At 44.7% G+C, this 25,051-nt stretch overlaps 1 pseudogene; it reads left to right on the top strand.

The window, feature by feature from the left end:
- Window positions 1–209: 209 nt before the first annotated feature.
- The window catches only part of LOC119435695 (protein lin-54 homolog), a 96,311-nt pseudogene continuing 71,469 nt past the window's right edge, over window positions 210–25,051 (top strand).

The raw sequence follows: 25,051 nt of genomic DNA, 5'->3' as shown, positions 1-25,051 counted from the left end.
ATCAGAAATTTCTAGTGTGAAGAAAAATTCCAAGATAAAATAAGAGTAAGTGTGTATAGGATTGTGCCTATTTCACAAGCTCTATTATAAAATTGTTGCCAAGTGCTGATATAGAAGAAAGAGTAAAGGGAGCATAACAAAGGGGGATCTATTTCCACTGTGTCAGTCATTGGGGCTGCCATTTTTTACATTATGATCCTTGCTTTCAGCAGAGAAAGAACAAGAGTCCAGGCCACCTGCTGAGGATAGCAAGATGCCAGCAGCTCCAGGTAGTGCCGACGCTGGCCTTGACAGCGTATTAGCAGATGCAGCCAATCCTGACGTTCCAGCAGTTGAACTCTGTGCAGTCAGCATTGATGTGCCGGACAGTGTTGAGACAGTTGTTGTGAACACTTCAAATGGCACGCCTGGAGCCTCTCTCAGTGATACCACTCTGCCTGATGCTGTTGTAAGTTCTGTGCTGGAAAGTGATTCTGGCTGGGACACTTGACGATGCATCAGGCCTTCCAGATGCTGCCGCTGCAGCTGCACTCTCATCTGTTGTTGACAGTGAGCCTGCTGCCATTGAAACTGTGGTCTCTACGGAGGCTTTGCCTGATGTCACGGTGCCATCAACGTCTGGTGTCTCATCTGTATCCACATCATCAAGTGTGTCTGACCGCTGTGATGCGCATAGTCCGCTTCAACAACCGTGACCTAGAAAGCCTGCGTAAAATCCAGGATGAGCTGAACACACGCAAATCTGGTGGAGTGCCACGCAGTCCAGGCAGCCCCATTGTGATCAGAGCAGAGCTGACAAGTCCGCACAAAGGGGTGTCAGCACAGGCACCCCAAGTTCTTGTGGTGCAGAAACCTTCACCAGGGTGCTCCCCCAAGAAGGCTGACATCCGGGTCATCCATCCCCCAGGCCTCACTGTGCGCAGGTGGGATGCTCATGACAGCTACACTAGGGTAGACTGATCATTTGCTACACATGATGGGGGTAGTCCTTGTGGTGGGGGTGCTAGCTACTTTAGAGATTTTGCCAGCAGCTCTCTTTATGACATCATGGGTGCTTGCACGGCTTAGGGAAGCTTTGCTGGGTTTATATTTTGTATTGTGATGAGAGAATCTAAAAAAATATATCTTTGTTAAATCTGACCCCTTACTAAGTAAGCACTCTCCACCATAGCTTTCCTTCAGTCTGCAAAAACAATTTCAAGTATGTTACACAGATTGTCTGGGAATAGGCTATAGAACAAAAAGAATTGTATTGTCAAAACAACCTCTTTCAATTGCGCTCCATGGAATTAAAAATGTATGTTCTACACCTAAAATATTCCTTTAATGTTTTGAAAGATGGTTAAAGTTGACCAAAAACCACTAAAGAATGAAAAAATGTGTTGAACATCATTATTAGAATGCCATTTTGCATAAAGTAATGATGGTGATAGCTTTTAAGCTTGTCTTCCAGTTTCCAACAAGCATTCTGCACATTAAATAAATGCACACTTCTTGGTTACGTGAAAGTATGGCTCATAAGTATGGACTTCATTAAATTGTGCATCTTTATTAATAAAATGCTCAAAGAAGAATGAACAAGTGCAAGATATAGTGACAAGCAACTGGGAAATTCTGCAGGTGACTTGGTGAGAAGTACAAGTCCATATTGGCTTATAATAACAAGCAAGTCAACCTGCACAGCACTCGCAGTCCGAGTCTTACCCAGTTTGTCACATTGCATGTTGCGTGGCATGCAGGGCATATGTCAGTGTCATGTTTGCAGTGTTCTCTGATTTTAACAATCAGTACTCAGAGAACACAAAGTTATTATACAGTGGATTCCACTTAACCGAATTCGGTAGAAAAGGAGAATTTTTTTCATTCATCTTAAGTTTTGTTTAAGTGAAGGACATGGAAATCCTAAGATGTCAGTGGCGCACCGACGGCGGGGGGGTTGTAACCCCTCCTTGAGGCCGACTTAACCCCCCCCCCCCCCTTTTTGTTTAACCTCTTTTCTTTCCTTGTGCATTTGAGTACTCCAACTAAGATGTAAGACGTGCAATCGTCTGCACACTCGCAAAAAGCGAATTTTTTGACAATTTCCCGTGAAGCAGTTGAAATTAGTGCGGTTTAGATGGTATTGGGCAAACTGTCAACCCCCCCCCCCCCCTGGCAGAGATCCTGGGTGCACTACTGTAAGATGTTACTTTGTTTCAAAATATCTGCGAGCTGTTATCATACTTGGAGTTATAAACTGGAGTTTGAATTGTGCTGTGATTTGATTTTTCACAGCTTTGTTTGTACAAAATGTGCATGCTTGCACAAACATTTTCACAAGAATTCTGTGAAGCCATCGTGTTTGAAGTAATGCTGCGGAATCTTAGCTCTACCTCCACTGTAACATGCACATGATCATCGCTCTTCACGTCATCATCGCTAGACTTTTGGCATTCCTTACAATTTCACTTCACCTTTCTCTGGTGCAGTTGACAACTTTTATTACGACTATTGTTGTAGCGAGTATGTGGCATTGTGCAGTCACTTTATACTTTCAGAGCTCCTGTATATTGCGTGCCTACCGGATCATCCGCAAACCAATGGGAAGCAGCTGTTGGAACTAAGGTGGTGGCACCACTTGCGTAGTGTTGTCTCGAGTGCACGTTTTTCGTTTTTGGTGCTCACTGCTGACAGAAAAAAAAAAACATGGGCACCAATGAAAGTGTGGTAGTGATGAGTGAAGTATGAATTTTTTGGTTATAGTTTGGTTTTCAAAACGAAATCGTCTGCTACCACCTCACGTGAACACTATTGTTTCTAGAACACAGGCAACTTTGCCCTCCACCGCCAGTGGTGCGTGATAGGGTGATAAGGTTTGTTGTTACCTTGCCTGAATATCATGACTCACCCTACACAAGTGGTGTCTCCATAGATGACAGCAGTTGGTCTGGCAGGTACAGTATAGGAGGCTACAGTATTGGTTGATCAATGAACACCAGCTAATAAGCTGAAAAACTTGAACGCCATGGAATAGTTGATGTCACCACAAGGCACAATTAATTGCCCTCGTAGAAAGATTGCCCTGTAATACCATACAGTGCAGTATTGCAGTTTATTCATATGCTTGTAAGTGGTTATACTGGCATGTTCTATATTTCATCAATGCACTAGCTTGACATCTCTGGTCACGAAATTGTGCAAGGTGCTCATGTTGCAGCCCTTGATAGTAGCACACATAAACCAGAAATAAAACTGTCTATAACAGCTGGTGAGAGCCGTGGTGATTTTGGTCCTAGTTTGCTTAACAAAGTTGAAGAAAAGAAGGGTTCTGCCAAATTACGTTACAATTTGCCAATGGTCTGCCAATTTGTCAATACCATTTTTCTCACAGTTCTGCTAAAGTGAGTTTCGTTTATCCAGCGACCACTGTATATCTGCATGTTTGTATGTGCACAATCATAATTCGCATTATGAAGGCCAGTGTGGACCTTTAGCCAACTAGATTGATTCTCTCTTATACATATTGCAATGCTTTCCTCCCATTAGACTCTCCAGCATTCTGCTCATGTAATAGTAGTGTGGTGTATCCACAGTCTGATTTTATTCAGCAAGCACAGATGTATCTAATCTGTGTTTTGGGAAAGGAAAAGTGGGTTCCTTGGTCATAGGCCACTGGAATTGGTTTCTTTACTAGCATCACTGCTCTGCATGAATGTCCTCTTAATAGGTTATACGTGAAGACTGATATGAAAATAAAAAGCTGTTGTTGTCTTATTGCTAGCATCTTGTTTTATGAACATTTGCATTGATTTTACATTGTTAATAGGTTTGTCTGAGTGGCATACTCGTGGCATCCATCAATAATCTTGGGAGAAGACATGAAAGTAGAAGGATTACCCTGATGCTACATTCATGCCAGCTGTTGTACATATTACTTACATGCATTCAGTTTTGTCCTGTCCTCTTTATTTACCTGGAATATGGTTGACACAGCATAGAGACCTGATTTAAAACCTGTTGTGCGGCACATTGGCCCTTATAAAATTAGTTGGGGTGGTGTAATGTCCCAAAACTGCTGTATAAACTCGTGTAAGGGCTGCACCCATCTAAGCACCACACCCCAAATTGGCAGCCCAAAATTTTGAGAAAAAAAAATTTCCAACGGAGAAGCAGTCGCGTTCGGTGCCATGATGCATGGGGCCGTATTCGGAAACATTCCACTTCGGCAATATTTGTTTTTGCTTTCAGGCATGCGCTGATTGGCTGGTTGAGCAAATTGAATGACGTCGGGCTCAACTAGCCAATCAGCTCATCCAATTTTGCTAAAACAGCCAATCATCGCGCGCCTGAAAGCGAAAAAGAAATATCGCCGAAGTGAATCGCCATCTAGTAGTGGCATATGGTATCTACAGCCATCTAGTAGCATCTGTGAGGGCCGCACCTTGTCAAAATTGCAGAAAAAGAAGTGTGGCCCTTACACGAGTCTATACATTACACAGTGGATTATGAGGACACTACACATAGGCCCTCATGGGAGCACTTATTTATGGTGCTGATGCATGCCCGGTGACCCGTTGTGGTGGTGTAGTGGCTTCGGCGTTGCACTGCTAAGCCCAAGGGCGTGGGATGAAATCTCGACCACAGTGGCCACACTTGATGGGGGCGAAATGCAAAAATGCCCATGTACCATGCATAGGGGGCATGCTAAAAGAACCCCAGGTGGTCAAAAGAAATCCACCACTATGGCTTGCCTTGTAATCATATTGTGGTTTTGGCACGTAGAACTCCAGAATTTAATCTTTATAACACATGCCCAGGGCTTATGATTGGCCTTTCCACTGTGATGGCATGGGTACTTTCAAATCTTTATTGTGTGCTTGTGCAGTTCAGTTTTATTCTGTTGTACAAGGGTAGGCAAGTGCACCGTAGGAAACATACTGTCAAGTAGAGTTGGTGCCTTTGCCTCGGAGAGTAAACAGTCTAACACAACAGGGTAGTGAAATTTCACTTCCTTCGCATCTGCTTGGTGCATTATTTGAAACTTATATGAATTCTGCACCTGCCCATCAGCCAAAAGAAATTATGGAAATGTTGCTTGCTCTTGTTGTTCACTTATCTTCTTGGGCTCCTGAAAGTGTAAAGAAATGTTATCATGCACATCTGACTTTTGTGTGTGTGGCCCTAATCGCTTATGAATTGTCGTTATGGCTCTGCAGCATTGATCTGTGCGGCGCATCTTGTGGCCTGCTTCTCTGACCCGCTGTCGCCGCAGATTGAGCTAGAGTGGGGTTGTCACAGATGCAGTTAGCCAGTAAGCCAAGCACATTACATCGCATCCATGGTAGATGTCCACTGCAAAGTCCACCCAACACTACGAACACCCAGTCTCAAGTGACACGACGAGCAAGGCACCTGTGCCAAAGGCGAATACAGAGAATGTGGACACTGCTACTTAGTCTCTGGAAAAAGAAAGTTTCTCGTGACATGCTGGAAAGGGAGGAATGCCCCTTCAAGCTATGTTGTATACTCTCGTGGTGACTAAAGAGGGTCTAGTACAAGAGCATAGGGCAATTTCCATCAGTGTTTTCTGTCCGTGAGTGTGGTCTGATGCAGTAAGGTCGTGCACGAGCTCTAGGCACAGCTCTTTATCTTAAGGCTCTGTTATACTCCGACGTTCTCGGCGCGCGGCGGGCGGCGGTTGCGGTTGGATACGTCACGTCGGCGACACCACGCCAGGCACAAGTCCGGCTCTCTACAGTGCAACCACTTCCAACGCGGCGCAGCGGCCGCAGCTGGAGAAGCGCATGCGCAGTTAATTCACAAAACGTCGGGCCATCTCTCGTGAACCCGCGAAACAATTCCATTCGCCACTCGGACTGTGCCTGTGGAGTGTCTCCCTCGTTTCATGCGGATACAGTGCCTAGATTATATATTCTAGGCACTGTAGTGCGGATTTCGCCCGCGTTTTCGTTTGAAGCGGCCATTTTGTACTGGCGGTGAGTAGCTACAGCGACGAGAGAGGGCTCGGTGCGGTGTTCGGCGCGGTCGGCGCGAAATGCAGGCGGCTCTATTCGGAGCCGGACGACGTCCAAGCGCGTCAGAAGCCGCCGGTCACGTCGGCGGTCGGGAGCCGTCGGACTGTAGAGGGTGGTGCTTCAGCCAACGTAACGTCGCCGTGCCGCGCGCGCGCGCGCCAGCACGCTACGTCGGAGTATATTTGCCCCTTTAGTGTTCAGAAATGATCAACGCAAGGTGCATTCTTCCTGTCGGTGGAAGGCATCATAGACAAGGTCAAGTCTGAGTGCACATGACGTGCAGTCTCCTCATACCAGCAACTGCATGTTGCCTGCTCCTCAACCACATTCATTGTGAACCATAGAAGGATAGCTTGGGATTGAAGTTCATTCAACTTCAATGTAGTTGGCATTGTGCATTTATAAAGAAGGTGGTGTGTCTGGCTGTATTGTGGGGCAGGCCAGAGAGCACAAGCATATGGCTCTAAGTCCATTCGCATAGAATGGTAAGACACGCACCAATAGACATTGAGTATCTGTAGTAAGTACTGGCCATGAAAGTAACTAATTTTGTGTGCAAAGATGTCATGGACAGATATCCTGTTCGTGCTGCTGTTGAGGGTGATTGTCGATTGCTTGTCACTGTTGTTAGCTAAAATAAAGTAAATATACAGTCTGAGCGTGTGGTGCCTCGGACCCAAGGCTCTGCTGCAGTAAGTGGCTGCGGTTAGTTGGAACAATGTCAGCAACGCAAAAATACCGGGAGGAAGCGTGCCTGACGGGTGTGTACGCTGACACTAGTGCAATGTTTTCCTCTTCATTGTTCCTTGCTCTATGCTCAATTAGCAGAATAAAACAAAACAAAAGTAAGAAGTCTTGGACTGGAACAGCCACAGAAAGCTTGCGTAGTATGGTTTTGCGGGAGGAGTGAACTTGTGCACTTTTGACTTATCTTAGAGGTAGAGGAGCAGAAGTAAATAGGTTTTCTTTCTCTCTCTCTCTCTCTCTTTTGCATGTCTATCATATGACATTTTATTCTCCTGGCTGTAGCAAGGAAACATATATTGTAGAAAGCCACCCCAGACCCACGGTACATGCTACAGAATATGATGATAGCTGGCCCATCAACGGATGATGAAGGGGTGACAGTGATTACAGCCAACATAGGCAGTATCACAATGATGGCATGGCAAACAATGATAATCACGGCCAACAAAGGCACGGTAATGGTGATGGCATGGCAGCAACGACAACACATCAGTGTAGCCACTACTACAGCAAATGTGTTGCGATTGTGCCATCTCTTGCAGCGCGCTGCAGAAACTGTGATGTTAAGCTACAGTGGAAGGATAGACATGTGTGGCGCTGATCGCTGCAGTTTGCTTTGCATGGAACTTGGTGCACTGGCATCAGATTTTATGATTGCTTTGCTAAGGGCTTGTTGACATGCAAACAGCAGTAATTATGGCATGCATTGCTCTATTCACTTCACTGGTTCATGCTGCGAGCATTTAAGTTTAGTATGTGAGCACGTCTCCTAAAGCACAACAGTTTTTCTTTTTAAGAATATTATGTCTTCTTTTTGGTGGAAAAAAATTTAGATCTTGTTTGCAAATTGGCACCAACTGCACAGGTTGTTACAGTAATTCATTCAGCTTTTATTATTACACTGCTGGTACAATTGATGCTTTTCAGAGCTAGCAGAAGTGTAAGGCGATGTGGACGACACAGCAGCATGGTGCTCCTTATCTATGTCTTGTCGATAAATACCCATAATTTGTCTTGGAGACTTATTCAAAAGTTGCTCCTGCCTTTCAGATTTCTTGCCTGCAGCAGGATCTCCAGCAGTTTGGCAGTTGGGATGCTTCCATTTAGGAGAACTTTCGTACTCATTGCTATTTTTGCATGCATGCTTTCATTGGAATTTGCTCTAGAGAAATATTCTGGTGAAATATGTGTAGTATTCAGGAAAGAATAACTAGAGGTGTACATGCTTTGAGACTGGTTGCTGGAACTTCCAAGTGATGCCAGACAGACATCTATTTGCTTGTGAAGTTTTACATTCAAGGAAGAATATCAAATGGTTCAAATCGTAATATTGTTGTTTTTTTCCATGTGAAAATGCAACAGTGCATAGTTTCAGGTGTACGTGCACAAGAAACACTGAAACCGCATGTTACCCACCACGGTAGCCCAGTGGCTATGGGTTGCAGTGGCTGCATTTTGATGGCGGCGAAATGCAAAAACATGGCCACATTTTGATGGAATCAAATGCAAGAATGCTCGTGTACTTATGTTTAGGTGCACATTAAACAACCGCAGATGCTCAACATTAATGCAGATAATGTGCCTCATAATACATCGTGGTTTTGGCACTTCAAATGCCCGAATTTATTTATTTAACACTCGTGTGTTGCTCTGTGGGGACTTAACCAGGTTAGGGGGGTTGGAAATATCCATCAGTGTTAATTTGTTATTCTAATATCTGTGTATCCGGGGACAAAGATGCATAGGTTGAGCATGAATTTTTGAAGGAACACTGAAGGTTTCTAAGCTCGAGACTTCTTGTCCTATCAACTAAGAGACAAGGCCCAGTTTAAAAGTTTGGTGTGCTCATTACTAGCATTTATCCAGTAGTTTGTTTTTTCCCTCCCTGTCTGTTAAGCACATTTGTATGTTTGGCAACCCTCTTTTTTCTCCAGAAGAACGTGCATGCTTTTTCAAAAATTATTTTTATGAAATGTTTGTTTCTTTCTTCTCTGTAAACTGGCATGTTGCTTTACTCAAAAGGAAATGTTTAACGGGAGAGCGGTCCACATTCTGTGTAAGAGTTCTGTTGCCTAGTGCAAGCACATTGAGTGGTGACTGCTTGTGACGTAATTTCTGACAAGAGTACTCTACATGCAAATTTTATCACATCTATGTAGAATGCGGTTGAAAAAAAAAAGTAAAGGCATACTTTGCTTTCGTACAGAACATAATGAAATGTATGAACAGAAATATTAGTGCTTTTGTGCAGCTCAAACTGTAGATGCATAACCTTGAGTATTGCAAAAACTTATTTGCACAAACGACACCTAGCTTGTCTGGCATCACTTGACACTTCCAGCAACTGGTCCTGTGGTGTGTACTGAGGCGGTATTCTGGAGCGATCAGTCTCGTGACATTTCATGTTAGTTGCACAGGGCATAGCAACCTATAAGGCGGACGCAGTTCTGCTGCAGGGCCAAGCTTACTATCTTTGCACAATGCCAAAACCATTATCGGCTATATACATTTATGTATATGGTGCAGAGACGCGAAATTCGTTACAGTGATCTGTGAAAGTGATCGCTTGAGAATACCTTCCCTCTCCAGTTAATCATTACTGAATATTTTAAGTATTCACTGCATGTTTTGTGTATGGCAAAGTCAACTGAAAGCATGCCTGCAAAAATAACAATATTGATGAAAGTGCTCCTAATTAGTACCATCCCAACTGACAAAACTGCTGGCACTCTCTTGCAGAAAGAAATGGGAAGTAAATGCACTAGATTTAGCACAAAAATGGTTGAGTTTTTGTGCTGGATTGCTGGATTGGTTTTGTGCTGGAGCTGGATTGGTGCCAGATACAAGCGGCTTGTATCTAAAATTTCATGTGATATGTTGGTATGTGTGCATAATGCATATTCATTCCTTAGGCTAATGGTTCAACTAGTGTGTTCTTTTACTAATTCAAAATGCTAGCAATACAATTTAAAACAGATGGTAATTACTGCTGTTTCCTGACAACAATCTGAAATGTGTTTATCCCACATATCTCGTGTGCCTCACAAGTGTTGTAATTAACAGTGGGTAAACAAAAGAAGCCTTAGGCCGGAGCCAAAATTTGGACTATAGAACTTGTCTTCGTCAGGCCTTGATGAAGGCAAATCCCATAGTCGAAAGATTGGCTCAGCCTAAAGCCACCCAGGGCCGGTATTTTGTAGTGATACCTTTTTCGATGCTAATGCCTTTCGCACTTTTCGCAGTCGTGAGTGTTGGCGTTCGACACTCCGCTTGGGGCAGAGAGTCGCTTGACCACTCACAAACGTGAAAAGCGCCGAAAGGAATTAGCATCAGAAAAATGCATCGCTACAAAATACCAGCCCTGGTTCATCCACTTTTGATCACTTGGTCTCCGTCATCCTGTGAACCCTTTGTCTTGTTTGGATCACAAGTTTTGTGCTTCTTGAATGTGTTCACTGTTAGCATGTGCCATTTAATGTTACAAGTGCACATTATGGTGTTTCTATAGAGTTCTACTTTCATCACATCATTTTGGGGTTCCTGTAGCCTGTATTGTTTGATGTTTTAACACACACACTAGGTGCCTTTTTATTCCCCTGCAAACGGAGTCGAGGGGTTTTCTAGTAACAAAGTTGTGTGTTCTAGCTTGGTCTGTATCGTCTGCTGAGCATGGACGTCGCAGGTTTGATTCCTAACCACGGCAGTTGCATTCTGATAAGAGCAGAATGCAAAAATGCTCACGTGCTTAGATTTAGGTGCACATTAAACACAAGTGGCCACAGAACTCTGGAGCTCCCACTACCACATCGCTCGTAGCCCATATTGCAGATATGGGATATTAAAGATGAATAATATTCCATATTGCAGATATGGGATATTAAAGATGAATAATCAGAAGAGTCTCTCAAAAGCTATCAAGTGTTTCCTACAGTCTTAATCCGTTCAATTATACTGCAGTGGCTCAGTGGGTATGGCATGCTGCTTCTGAGCATGAGGTTGTGGATTCGATTCCTGGTGGCAGTGGATGCATTCCAGTGGAAGTGTGAGACAAAAATGTGCGTGTACCATGCTTTGGGTGCATGTTAACCCCAGGCGGTCAATATTTATCCAGAGCGCTCTACTACGGCATTTCTCGTAGCTAACTGTGCAGTTTCAGGATGTTAAACCCACAATTTAACCTGTTAAGTGATGCTGCTAGTCCTATAAACATGTCTTGCGGTGTTTGGCTTGGTGACCACCATGTGTTTGCTTTCGAGCCACTCTTGAACAGTACCCGCAGAGTGCCCCCTTATCCCTGCAGGCAGCTACAGATGAGTGTGCCAGCAGCCTCAGGTGGAGGCACCACCTCTGCGGGCCTGACCAAGGTGATCCTGCAGCCAGCAGGGCAGCTTATGAGTGGTGCCACCTTCCAGTTTGTGGGTGCCATGGCAGGCGCTGGCGGCCAAGCAGCCCAGCCCACTCTGGTGCTTTCCAGTCCTACTCGTGCGACTCCTGTTCGTACAGCCACGGGGCAGCAACTGTGCGTGTGGCTGCTCCAGGCACCACTTCTGTCTCAGCACCTAAGGTAACACTGGCCTTGTTCACCAGATGTAGGGGATGGCCCACCTTGTCTTCTCACTGTAATTTTGCACTCTTCTGCATTTCAAACACTGCAACAATCGACCATATATTTGCGTATTGCACTGCAATGCTTGTGTTGGCTGATGTGCAGTTCAGATCATGACTTGCAGTCACTACGATGTACACCCGTGCGCAAAAGTATACGTACCAGGGGTTGCACGATAAAGCCGATTTTTTCCTCTGCCTGTGAATGCAACTTGAAATTGAAGATTGCAGTAAAAACTTGGCATTGTGAACTTTTCAGTGTACCCATTAATTCCATTTTGCTTGGTAATATGACGAAATTCAGTTTTCTTTGGCAGCCCTCTGGTCCACATACTAATGTTCACGGGTGTACATTACTATACTGTGTCAATCTCTTGATATAGCTGCTTTACATTAACATTGTTGTGGCAGCCATGTTCGGGGTGCTAGCACGGGGAGCAGCTGCGTAGATGGACCAGAAAAGCGAGAGCACGACAGAATCCATTCCTAGTGAGGTAATGACACCATGTGTGGTTCTGGCACAGACACCAGTGATGTTCTGACCGTATGTATCACAATGAAGGCAGGTTACTCATGGTAGATAGGGTGTGCTGACATCATTGGTGCCACCATGTTTTAGGTAATAGCATGGTAAGAAGCTGTGGCCGTGATGTCAGGTGAAATATATATGCCTTCAGTACATAACCTGATTAGATTGAAGTGCGTGACGCAGTGAAGCAGACTTAAAGGCAGGTGCCCAGTTGCGTGGACCTCGACAAATTTTTTTTCTCACCTAATACAAAATACTCCGATGAAACTTTCAGAAATAAATCTCCTTTGTACACCCTCTCTAATGAATTCAGCCATGCATTTTAGTTGGACTGCATTGTCAATCTATAAGGGCCTAAACATGAGGCATATTGCACATTTTTTAATGTTTGTGCCTCTTCCACTTCAAAACTACTCGCCCATCAACTTCAATGCTCTTTTTACACATTTACTGCCAGCTATCCAGCCAAGCAATGTAGTTGTATTGTCTGTAAGGCTTCTGGAATTTTTTAAAAGGGTCAAACACAGCCCAGATTGCCGTATTGCTTCATCACAAAGCACATTGTGAAACAAAGTAGCGGCTGCCAATAGGAAAGAATACAAAAGCGCAATTCCTTTTGTAGCAACCAGAAAATTTATAAGGCGACTCCATGTACTATTGTATTTCCGCTGGAATTTTTCTTTTTTTTTTGCAATGTAGGGTTCCCGCCCACGTGCACAACATTCAAATCGCTCTAAGAGACGCAAAAAGTTTTTGCTTGCAAAAATTGTTTGAGGACAGATAGTCTAGCAAATGATTGACCTCAATTTTCTGGAATGGAATCGGAAAGGCTAGAGCGCAATGTCTGGTTCATTTGGCCTGGAATGACCCTAATGTGTTTTTGTATAATGTTGCTGTGGCAGATTAGTTTTGTGTTAACATTTGTTGTTTACTTTTGTTTAGCTCTTCTCTTCCTGCTTTCACACCTACTTCAGTATTATTGCTGTTCAACTTAACATGCGCCCCCCGCTTGTTGCTGGTGTATCTATTTTACTGCGATAGCAATTATACGGACCCTTAAGGCATGTTTGCTTCATTGGCACAACCATTGTTGTGCCGTTGTAGGACGTGCATGCACAGCCAGCATGAGGAGGGTTAGGAGGTCTCCAGAGGTACACAGTGCTTTTTGCAGCAAAAACAAATGCGGTCAAGTGGACGCACTTTCATGATTTACACAGTCGGCTCTGTTGGAGCCCGGGCAGTGTTCCTGCTAAACAGCTGTGTGCATACCATACCGTGGTGCTTACACTGGTCTGAGGGGAACAGCTAGCGAACGTCATTCTAAATCTATGTAATAGTTCCATTGGAGGCTGACAGTCTTCCGTTGGTTTCGTCTCAAGGTGCGATGCCAGTACGTCGCTGCTGGCATTCAACGCGCCAGCATTGTGACACAGCTGCTATCTGCCAGGGCGTGTTCCTTCTGTGCAGCAGCAGTTGGCTGTGTGGTACGTTGTGCCATGTCACTGCTGCGTATTGTTATAACAGCATGCGAGGAGCTTGAGTGCAAAGCTAAACCTTGCTATCGCTTTCAATGCTTCACCTTCAGACGAAACTGCCATGGTGTTTCTTTCTTTCTGCTGTTTTTGATATTTTTTTTTTGCCAACCAATATACAGTAGAACACCGCTGTTACGTTCCCGGGTGCTCCGTTTTCCGGCTGTTACGTCGTTTTCGGCCGGTCCCGGCATAGCTCCCATAAAACCCAATGCATTCGTAACCCCGCTGTTGCGTCGCAACTGTGGGACTGTTCCCGCATCATGCGTTGCGAACTGCCACCCTGCGCCGGCCCGAGCGGCCATTTTGACTTTTCATGTCGCTTGGCTTGGTGGCTTGACGATGGCATTGGCAGCCCAAAGTGCCGGGGGCGACACCTATGACGTATTTTCGGTTTGCGTCAGCAAAAGTATGGCCTTCGAGATCCTTATTTGCTATCTAAAGATGGTGTCTATGATGCGTTGGGGCACTAAAATTTCTGGCACATAGATGTTCCGTGTGAAGTCCAAGGGCGATAATGCCGTCGCTGCACCTGTATGCTGTATGTGCGAGTGAAAGCATGCGAGGGGAGCCGACGACCGCATCTAAATCTTGCGTGCGCAAGAAAGAAAAGCAAAAAGGGAGCGAGGGGGGAGGGGGAGGGAGGGATAGCGAGCAGCGTTGTACTCTAGCATCAACTGCGTACTTTGCAGCGGCGCGCGGGCCGTATATTGAAAGTGATTTGTGTTGGGGGCAGAGTCTAGGCAGTGTAGGTGCGTCAGCGGCTCGTAGCTTTGTGCGTGCTGTTTGTTCTCGGTGCTCAGTTTGCGTTGAAGCGATAGACGACAGACTTCGCTCGCTGCTGCAGCGTTTGACAGCGCGTGTCCGCCCTAATCAAGTGTGATTTGTTCATGTTTGTTAGTTACTAACATTAACTGAGACTCGGGTAACTAACGCTACCCGAGTCTCAACATTACTAACCATGCTTGTTAGTAATGTTGAGACTCGGGTAGCGTTTAGGCCGGTGATCCTTCAGCCAGAGGGATGAGTATGTCTGGGAGTAAGAGCGAGTGAAAAAAGGGTTTATTTTACATATTTACAGTGGCTGCAAATATCGAAGCTCACTCCATGGGGGAGCACTTTGAAAGTCTCGGCTCACTCACATATGTGCTCACATCTCTGAGCACATATCAGAACACGTCAGGACACACCACTGCACTCAAGGTGTCTCCTTATAAAACATCGGTCTTCCCTAGTTGACCCGGCTAGGGAATCGGATGACCTTGATGCGACCAATCAGAGGGGTCGTATTGTTCACCGAACTCCGCCTCTAATGTTTCACCTTCGAAGCAGAACGAGGCAATCCGGAAACAGGGGGTTGACACTCCTTCCACGAAAGTCGGTGACTTAGTTTCTTGCCCTCCACCGGTCATCTTGCCAGGATCGGGAGAATGGCCTTCACGCTAATCCCCGCTTCTAACGAAGGGTGGTGGCTGTGGTCGGTCGCTTCTAAGTGAGCTTCTTTGTCCGAACGTCAGTGCTGCGTCGGGCAGCGTCGCCGTCTGGGCGACGCTGATGAAAGGGGTGGCATCGGGGGAAGCACCTAAAGAATGGGCACTGTTGAGTTGGGGCGCTTATTTGCCCGTCTCGTCGGTGTCTGGCACTGTCGCCGTCTGGGCGACGCTCATGAAAGGGCCTGCCTTGATGGGAAACAATCAAAGAATGCGCCCGGCCGAGATTCGGGACGCAACAGCCGTCTGGGCGACGCTCATGAAAGGGCCTGCCTCGATGGGAAACAATCAAAGAATGCGCCCGGCCGATTCGGGATGCAACAGTATGCGAATGTTTACAAGTTTATACGGACGATAAAACTACTGTCCTTACATTGTATAGCTGTCAACTAATTTGCTATCGCAATCGATGCTTTGGCTCTCGGGCAAAACTACAACTTTTTTTCACACATAAAAATAATATTGTGTGCAGTTCAACACTACTCTCATTTCTCAGTTTTCCCCATTTCTTGCCTCTTGCGTTTCCCGGCTCTTGCGCTTCTTTTTATGGTCACGTGAAAAACGTATCAGCGGGGTTCTACTGTACCAAGGTTTTTTAGTCTAAATTTTACAGTGTATGTATGTTCTCCACTGCAGCTTACTGAAAATAAATGTTGCACTTCAAAACGTGGTGCAGATTTGGATGAGTTGATAATTTTGACCCATTGAAAGCACACAGTGCAGCAGGGTCGATCAACAGTGCTCAGGGGGAAAAAATACACTTTGCCAACTGCCACCCAATCTTTAACATATGCAAAGGTGAATGTGTCTGTGTGTTGGATGCACATACTGATGTGTCTATGTTGATGTACCCTTAGAGTGTCCTATAACATTTAGAGGGATCTGTGGCGCCAATGTCTGTGGAAGCTACAAGCATGGCATTTCTACCAACATGAGAATGATGGTTAGAACATAGATTTGCCCAAAATTGGTCCTTCTGGCGTTTTAGGCTTTGTGAATTTGCAAGTTGTTTATTTCAACGAATTATATTGCATTATAGATTCATAAACTTGCACTATTTCTTCTGCATGTGCTTCTGCATGCTTTCTACGTTTAGAAATAAAGGATTGTGTTGAAATTGAGGCCAACAAAGGCAGATAAAGCACAGTAAATAAAGCTGCTAGAACGTCTGAGGCCACAAGCACGAAGATCAGACAAATCCATGTACTAACTGTCACTTCCCTAGCCGAACAATCGCAGCACCTGAGTTCCCTCTGGTAATTTTAGGAAACTCTGAGTGCACCAACACTAAGTTGGTACACTGTGCAAAACAAAAAGAACCTTCTCTGTGGATGAAACTATCTGTATGTAGTGACAGTCAACTGAAGAAGCTGCCAGTAATATTTGTGTACTGGCAGCAGGATGACACCTTCGCAGAGTTTTCCACGACAATTTTTCAGGAGGTGTTCAGATTTATGATTCAGGTTGTATTGGAGTGATAGAGTTATATGTATTTGGAAGGATGTCGTATGCAGGGAAGCGATCCCATAGTCAGAGACTTTATGGGGACGTCTCAAGATGATAAACTTAGTATAGAAAGAATAAGTTGCAACGACAAACATAGTGCGAGGTTATTTGTTACAGCTTGCAGTATAATTTTAACATTGACAAGTGCTAATAGAGAAAGAACACTATGCATTGTTTTGCAATTAATACACTAAAATTAATTGAAAAACTCATTCAAAAAGCAAGTACTTATATAGTACAAAACAAAGCAAGAAGCCGATAAAAGGCAAATATAACCAAAAGCTCAGCGCTTTAAGAAAACCAGGAGGGGCCATGTCAGGAAGTAATAGGCTATGAAATAAAAAAAAAAGCAAATACGTTTAACATTTGTGCAAGACATTCAAAGAACAAGAACAACGTAAAAAATAGAGGACAGTATTTTTGACATCACCAAAACATGCCACAATCAAAAGCATTTAAGTTGGTTCTACCTTCATCATTAAAAGTTTATTTAATTGCTTTTAAATGAATAAGTAGACTAGGATGATTCTATTAGCAGTGGTAAAATTGTTCCCCAATGAAAGATAAAAGATGACTGTCTGTTTACCGTAGTTAGTACATACTTTTGGGAGTAGGAAGTTATTGCCTGAAACAAACCTAGTAATTGTTAGTATTGACAGATGCTGCTCGAATTAACGAAATTGGAGCTTCATTTCTGAGAGATCTGAACATGACTCGAGTATGCCAAGATTATAGCTAACTAGCTTATCAGCTGTGAGAATGTTATTGTCGTTCAATCATTACTTTCATTGCCCAGAGATGGAAGTGCTGCCCCAATTGCGCCATCTTGCGCCAAACTATTGAGGTGCGCCAACCTGCACCAAAACACTAATTTCAAATTAATATCAAATGATGTTGCCAAATTTAGCAGGATGTGTGTGAATGACAATCACACAGCATGCGTTGGCTATCGCTTAGCCCTGCAATCCAAGCCTAAGTGTCAGCTTCATTGGAGTGTGGGTGTATTTGCTGGCATAATTGTAACTAGGCCACAAGAAAATGAAAACCGTTGTATGCTACCACGTTATGACTGTTTTATGAAAGTGTTATGCATTTGCGCATACGTGGACCAGCTAAGGATGATTTGAACTGGCGCTCATTTCATGGTGCAGTCGGGCAGGAAAGCCACGCTGAATGAATAAAGTCGTACAGTCTGCTCGGCATGTAGCTCATCAGTTTCGTTATGCATTTTAGCACTCGATGTTGCGCCTATTGGTACATCTGCTTCAATTAGTGGGCGAACGCCGTGCCTGTCACCTTCTAAATCTATTTCGCACGTGCACTATGTTCGGTTACCGGGATGATAGTGCGACACGCCGACAAACCTACTTGCTTTCATGAAACTTGTTCGTCACAAATATCCAATGGCAGCCGCAAGCGTCACTCAAGTTTGCTCTCAGTCTACATTATTTTCTGCCCGGCCCCACCACACAAAATTAGGCTTTTGCCACCAAAGAACACAAGCCAAGGATGTAAAGTTTCATATTTAGTCAACCTTTGCAGTCAAATTGTGGTCGTAATTAGATGTTCGGCGAAACCGCAAACCTCCGAAATTGCGTTTGTAGCAACAATGTTCACGAGACTTATGGCAAAATATTTTTGATAAACTATCGTTTGCCGCATGAAATATTGGTTGCCATTTTACACTGGCTTTCTGGTGCCTGTGGAGGAACCGCGAATAAGCCCGAATAATCGAGCTTATTCAAAATATTGGTCGAAGCCACCGGAAAGGCAGTGAACATTTTTATCCCTTTATTGTTTAAAAAAAATAATCTTAAAACTTCTTCTCGGCAACCGTTGTGAAATACTGGCAAACATGCAATGACAAATACTGGTAAACATTTGATGACCACTACATCACTTCACATTTATTCTGCGGTATTCTGCAGTGTTGGGTAACTGAAGGTTGCCAAGAATGAAAAATTACCTGAGGGGACTACGCGAACGGCGTTCACTGTACCTTGATGGGTGTTCATGGTGGCCACTGTGACTATATTTCTCGTTCATTGTGCACCAATACGTTAGCTAAATTTATAAATTTAGCTAATCGATGAGATGTCAGTGAAAACGTTGTAGATGATGTTGACAAATGACTGATAACAGCACTTAGAACAGCCTAGGATTCGCCAAGACTCCTTTTAACGAGAAAGAAAGCCCATGAAATAAATTTAAAAACGGTAGGCAACCCTAATCTTCGACTTACGTGTCTCTCAGTGGCACCAGCACCTCGGCGTTAGGTTAGATTTGTGTGTGTATGTTTTGAAAGAACGACACAGACACAGAGAACCATCGTCTGTACGTCTTCTTCCTCGTCGACCACTCCATGGCGAATGCAACGCACGAACCGAACTTGAAGGAGGAATCGAGTGAATGTCTTTCCCCTGGCACGATATGCGAGCGAGGGAGGCTGAGCAAGGGAGTGCAGCATGCGCCACCTGGCGGGGCGTAGCCCTAGCAAGCAGCGCACGGAGCGCACCTTACGGCTCTCCAGTGCTGATGTCAGAGCATGTAACGAGCGCGCACAGCTGTTGCGAGCGAGCGAGCGAACAGGTACGCTCCGCGAGAGAGGAGGGAGTGCCGTCACATCCGCTCTGCTTGGCAGATGTTCAGTCTATGCCAGGCAACTGTTTTCCGTCAATTAGCCAGTTAAATATCATGCCACCTTGTGTGTGACGTCATGAGTGACGTCACTACTTCCTCTTTCTACTTCTGGGTTTCCAAGAATTTCGCCAAAGTCGTTCTCACGTGGCGGGTCTCTGAAGTCTACGATTCTGTGCTTTGGTGTGTGGTGATCAGTGATTTCTAATTCTAATTATTAGACACTTCTGCAACTCAACTTGTAACTAAACTTATGCTCTGGTATATCTATGATGAAACCCATGAATTTTGTATGGTACTATTTTTTTTTCTATTTACTTTGAATTCCGCCCCGGTAATCAGTGATTTCTAATGAATTCTAATTATTGCAGACACTTCAGTAACTCACCTAGTAAAAAAAAATTAAGCTCTGATATCATATCTATAATGAAACCCATGAATTTTGTACTGTACTATTGTTTTTCTATTTTTTCTGATTATTTTGAATTTCGTCCCTGGATGTCTTGGGAGGTGAACCGGAAGTGCTGCGCAAAAACAAGAGTGTCACTCGATGCTCGTGCCAGACCGCGACAATGCTTTTGTGCACCAAAGATTGCATCACTCTTTACGCAGACCTCGTGAAATAGGGGCACTGGGAACGGGTGACCTTGTTTTTTCTCGCTGCATCAGCAGTTTATGGTGTGCATCTTCGGTCCCTCTCAAACGCGAAGTAGCGTGATGTTGTAACAGTTCACTGTCCGAACCGTTACAAGACTGTGGCCCAGGTTTGCACGTTTGTAATATACACAATGCACTGATGACGTTTACGTCTGAGACTACCCCTTATGTTACTGGTGCGGGGATGTGTTGTCACGTGGAGAAGTTTGCAGGCTTTCTCTTTTTTTTTTCTTTTTTTTCTTTTTGTCACAGAAAAAAAGGACCACACAAGACCTAGGTCGCCATATATGCTCATATCGGTCATTTCTCCACAACCTTGCATTGGCACCTTATCAAATAAGTAGGGTAATGAATGTTAGTCATTAAAATTATAGTTGTCTTGTTCAACGAAAAAGAAACTCGACTAGCATTAACACAAGCCTATCAACATAGAGTGGACGTTGTTCATGAAAAGCCCTCAGTTATTTTTTCTTTGCCACATTTAGTTGGCACATCCGGTATGTAATTTAAAGGTGGTTTCTGAGCAACCTGTATAGGTTTTCTTTGTAGCTTCATGCTATACAGTCAGGTCGATGACAATTTTTTCCCGTCACAAATATTGCGCGCCTAGCGGGCTTCCGCAGAACTCATCTGCTATATCTTATAGTGTTCTGCAAAGTCAAATAAGGAACACGTTTTCTTCATATGCCTGTATTTAACTCATGTTAAGCTTTACCAAGCTGCTCCCAATTGCGTATTTACTGCTCCAAAATGAACAATTCATGCTCCAAACTTGCTCGAAAGTGCCAAATTTGCTGCTCCCAGAGCTGCTCCAAAACTTCCTTGGCCGCTTCCATCCCTGATTGACTCAACTTCGTCAATAAAGCACAATATTGCATTAATAGTTAAACCCTGTTACAGGTACCCTTTGAGGGTCTAATATTTTACGAAATGCGTCCCCCAGTGTCACATTTCTTATTGCAGATTAAAATTCGTCAGTGACCAATTGCGATTTAGGTGACAATAAAGTGTAGATGACAATACATTTTGTTTTCTTGTGTGCAGTTTCATACATAGTTTCTTGTTGAATGTATACATAAAATAGCCTAATTTCTTACAAATTTAAGAAAATTCACAGAGGTAATTTCATCTTTTAAAGGCCTGACACAACTGGGGCCTGTATTTCGAAACATTCCATTTCATTTCCATTTTTATCATGTGTAGCACCGAGGGTGTGATCCGAGCAAAGACAGCGATTTGGCGGTCTTCGAGTTGCATCCAAACCAATGAAGGGCCAGAAGAATGGAAAATGAAGTGCATCATTAGAGAATACGGCCTCAAGGTATGCGCCCCCTAGCGAAAGTGAGGCATCCCATGTGAGCACCTGCAAGCAATCTCAATGATGCCTGCCCGTCAGAAAAACAAACCAAGGGAGAAACTTCCAGTAATCAATTGTTAGAGCTCTAGACAATATTTGATCAGTTTTCACGCATCTTGCAAAAAGAGACGCACTTGCGGCACTATCGCTGGTTTGCAAGCACCTGCCTGTAAACATAGTGATCACCCACCTACGGGAGAGCCATGAGGGTGGGCATCTTGCTTATGCAACACTTTGAGTGATGAAAAACAAAATACAAGTCACTTTTCTCGACACCTGTAACTTGAAACGATGCGCGCGAGAATGCGATTGTAAAGTACATAAGCGACGGGCATTAGCATGCGGCAGTAAACTAGGCCAAGTGGGAATACTCCTGAACTACTGCGGCGGCAGCCACCGTAGAGTGAGGCGAGAAATCAGTTTTGGTGGAAGTTGAGGGGCAGCAGCTTATAAACAATTTTTAAAGAGGTCACAGAAGGTTGCAGCACCTCGAGCAACGAAAGGTGACGCTTCATTAGAAAGGACAAGTTTTTTTAAACATTTCGTCACCGCTGTACATGTATGGCCGTGACCACTTGGAATTTGTGCAGCCGTACTTGTACGGCGGTGACCCTCAAAGGGGTAATTAGCTGAGTAGTAATCGTAAACGAACTTCTTATTAATATTGCACGACTGTGTCAATACTGGGCTTTTAGGGCTCATATGAAAACATTAGTTTTTTTATATATGTCGCAGGGTATCTTTTGCATGATTCTTCTATATGTTTAAAAGAAACAGAGTGAAATGTTTTAAAAGCTAGTGTGGTACTTGTTCGTGTACTGCTGCACAGCTCTGTCGACTCACACACTGTGAATGGACTAATTGTGCCTGTGCAATGACCAGGTGGGCTAATAAATGGCTCTTACGGGTTGCCTATTGCTATCACCAACTATATTGTGCATCTGACTCAAGCCCTACATGAGGTTCATCATTGCTAAATTGTACACTTATTTCTTTGTATTTCTGTGCAGGGCATGTATGTGGTATCTCCAATGAAGCTCGGAGGGAAAGTTGCCATGATTCCCATCAATGTCGGCAAGTCGCCCCAGAGGATTGCCCCTGCCCCACAACATCCTCAATGGTCACAGGCCTCGGTGGGGGGCCAGTCGAGTGACACTTGCTGCAAGCTCCACAAGCACTGCCACCACACCTACAGTCCGGCCAGCAGCACCCGCAACTACTATCGTGCCTGTGCCAGGCAAAGTAAATGTTCTCCTCAAGCCCTCGGTAAGCAAGCAAAGCTGTATGGCTAACATAAAATATAAAATTAGCTACATACATTAGACTTCCGTTTATTCAACTCTGGTTAATTAGATTTTCGTTTAATTCGATCCCGGTTGAAGGTCCCGGCTGCCATCCATGCATTTCTATGTGCTCAAACTTTCGTTATTTCTATTCTAAAATTAACCTTCGCTAAATAATTCGAACTTGATCAGTCAGCTCGCACGCACCTGACCCCAATGGTGATCCCGATAGTGACCCCTTTAGTGGCAGCATCTGTCTTGGCGAAGCTTAGGGGTGGTGAATGCATTGAACACACGTCATTGCTCATCGAAAACGCCCATTTTCGGCCCACCCTAGGAAGATTTTCAAGCAATAACCATAGCTCACAATGTCTGATTACGGTATTTACCTGCTTCAAACATGTGCCTTTCTTTTTTAAAAAATAAAATTGTGCTGAAAATTGCCTGCACGGTGCAATCGGACAAGAAACCACAACCGCCTTCGCAACATTTGTGTGCTTGTAACACGGACATAATGTGGTGTAGGAAACCGGCCTCCATTGTGCAACAATATTTCTTTCGAAAAAACAGGTTTGCTGATTCATTCGCTGATTCATTTAGTAAAAGAAGCATGTTGACGTAGTAAGCATTCGCTTATTGTTTTCTTGATACCCTCAATAATTCGGGTATTTTTTTTAGTTTTTTCGATCTTGGTGAAATCCAAATTAACAAGGTTTTTCTGTAGTACCGTATTGTCCGGTCTATAAATTGCACCTTTGTGTAAGTCGCACCCCCCTCAAAACGGCAGCTTGTACTGTGGTAGCAATTGTGTAGTTTGCGCAGCGGCACGCGCCGTATCTTAAAAACGATCTGCAGATACGATGACTTCGGAGTCTGTTGACTCACGGTCAGCCTGCCCTGCTTGCGTTGCTGCTCCGTCCTTCTCACACGCGCTCAGCAACTCGATCACGAGAAGAACCTTCGTACCTCCATAGCACGCACACAACCCGCAACAACTGCTAGAGGAGGTCAACCCAGCGCGCGTCGCGTGGCCGTACCATCCGATACGATTTTGACGGCGGTTTTTCGGGAGAAAACAAATATAAGTTGCACCGTTCTGTAAGATGCACCGACGAAAAATTCGGAAAATACCACGACTTATACACCAGAAAATACGGTACATAAACCACGGAGCAAGAAGTTTTCAGGAGGCGAAAGAGCGCTTGCTCCGGCATCCCAATAAAGTCGCAGAGGATAGATGGACGAGGCTGAACCCTTTAAATTGGGCGGTGGTTCATGCCACCTAGCCGTGACTAGAAATATACAGTAGAACCCCGCTGATACGTTTTTCACGGGACCGTAAAAAAAACCCCAAAAGCGTAAGAGCCGGGAAACAGGAAAAATTGAGAAATGGGGGAACAGTGTTGAACTGCACACAATATTATTTTAATTCTTATGTGTAATTCCTACCAGTTTCCCAGAAAGCGCCCCCCCCCCCCCCCCTCAAGCAAGTAAAGAATTACCGGCAAGTAGTAGGGGGGGGGGGGAACCATTCCGGAATGGCACCAAAATTCCAAGATAGCGACGACAAAATTTCCTGCAAAAAAAAAAGCGCAGTGGGCATTTTATTTAACATGAACTTTATTTATCCAAACATTTGTTAGTGCTGTTTATCACTCTCAAAACCATCGAAAGAACTGCAGAAATAGCGCATCGACGCTGCACCAGCGCGTCGCCGCGACCGGCGACACGAACATTGCTTATGCAGCTTCTATTCTAGGCAAAATGATGTCCACTAGAGTACAGTGTCGCGTAATGTTCACTTTATTAAAAATCATGTCCACGGTCAAATGTTTAGCACTAACGAGAGTTTCGATACAAGTCAAGCTCAGCTGCAGCGCATGGCTACCGACGGCGGACAGCGAATCACGGCTCAGCCATGCTCGCATCGCAGCTGGCGGCGTGTTTTCTTCTTCATCATGCTTATCAGCATGTTTTCTTCTTCCTGTGAAATTATTGCCAGGAGAGGGTAAAGCGGCAACAATGCTAACAAAACATTGCTGCTTGGAAGCGTCGGCGGTTTGTTCTGAAGCGCCGTCTGCTACAAATACAAAGTGAATCGGAAAAGACCTAGCGACGATATCGGTGGCCAGTGATTAGCGGCAGCGAAGCTGCTGGCGACGCCAGAGCGTAGCCGTGACCACTCCTTTGTTGTTGAGTGGCCACGTCGCTGTGCCGCAGGGAAGTCCTCTGTATTTTGCGACGGGCAGATCTCGCCATCGGCTGGCAGTCCACAAACTGTGGACTCCACCCTCCCAAAAAAAGAAAACGAGAAGAAAAGAAGCCATGGAAACTTATTTGCGTGGACTGGATGTGGCAGGCCAGTGTTGTGTCTGGGCACGGTGCATGATAAGGGCGCGGAGGGGGGGGGGGGGGGTAATTTGGCGCGGAAATTTGAAATTAGCATTAAAGTTAGGGGGGGGAGGGGGTCTCTTGCAGGGGTAGGGGTGCTTGCTCAGAATTTTACGGTATAGTCGGGTATTACTTTAGAAGGCAGTGGCATTTGCCTCTCAAAGGCGGATGCACACTAGCCTCCACCAATGGGCGCGCATTTTATACTGACGTCAAGTGCCGGGAGGCGATGACCTCGCTGATGGGGAACATAGTCGCCCGCGCCTCGAACTGGGCGGGTCTTTGAGCGGGACTATTTCTTTA

The sequence above is a fragment of the Dermacentor silvarum genome, unplaced genomic scaffold (assembly GCF_013339745.2).
Source record: "Dermacentor silvarum isolate Dsil-2018 unplaced genomic scaffold, BIME_Dsil_1.4 Seq837, whole genome shotgun sequence".
NCBI lineage: Eukaryota > Metazoa > Arthropoda > Arachnida > Ixodida > Ixodidae > Dermacentor > Dermacentor silvarum.
Note: the sequence above shows the minus strand (reverse complement) of the source record. Positions and strands in the feature narration are given on the sequence as shown.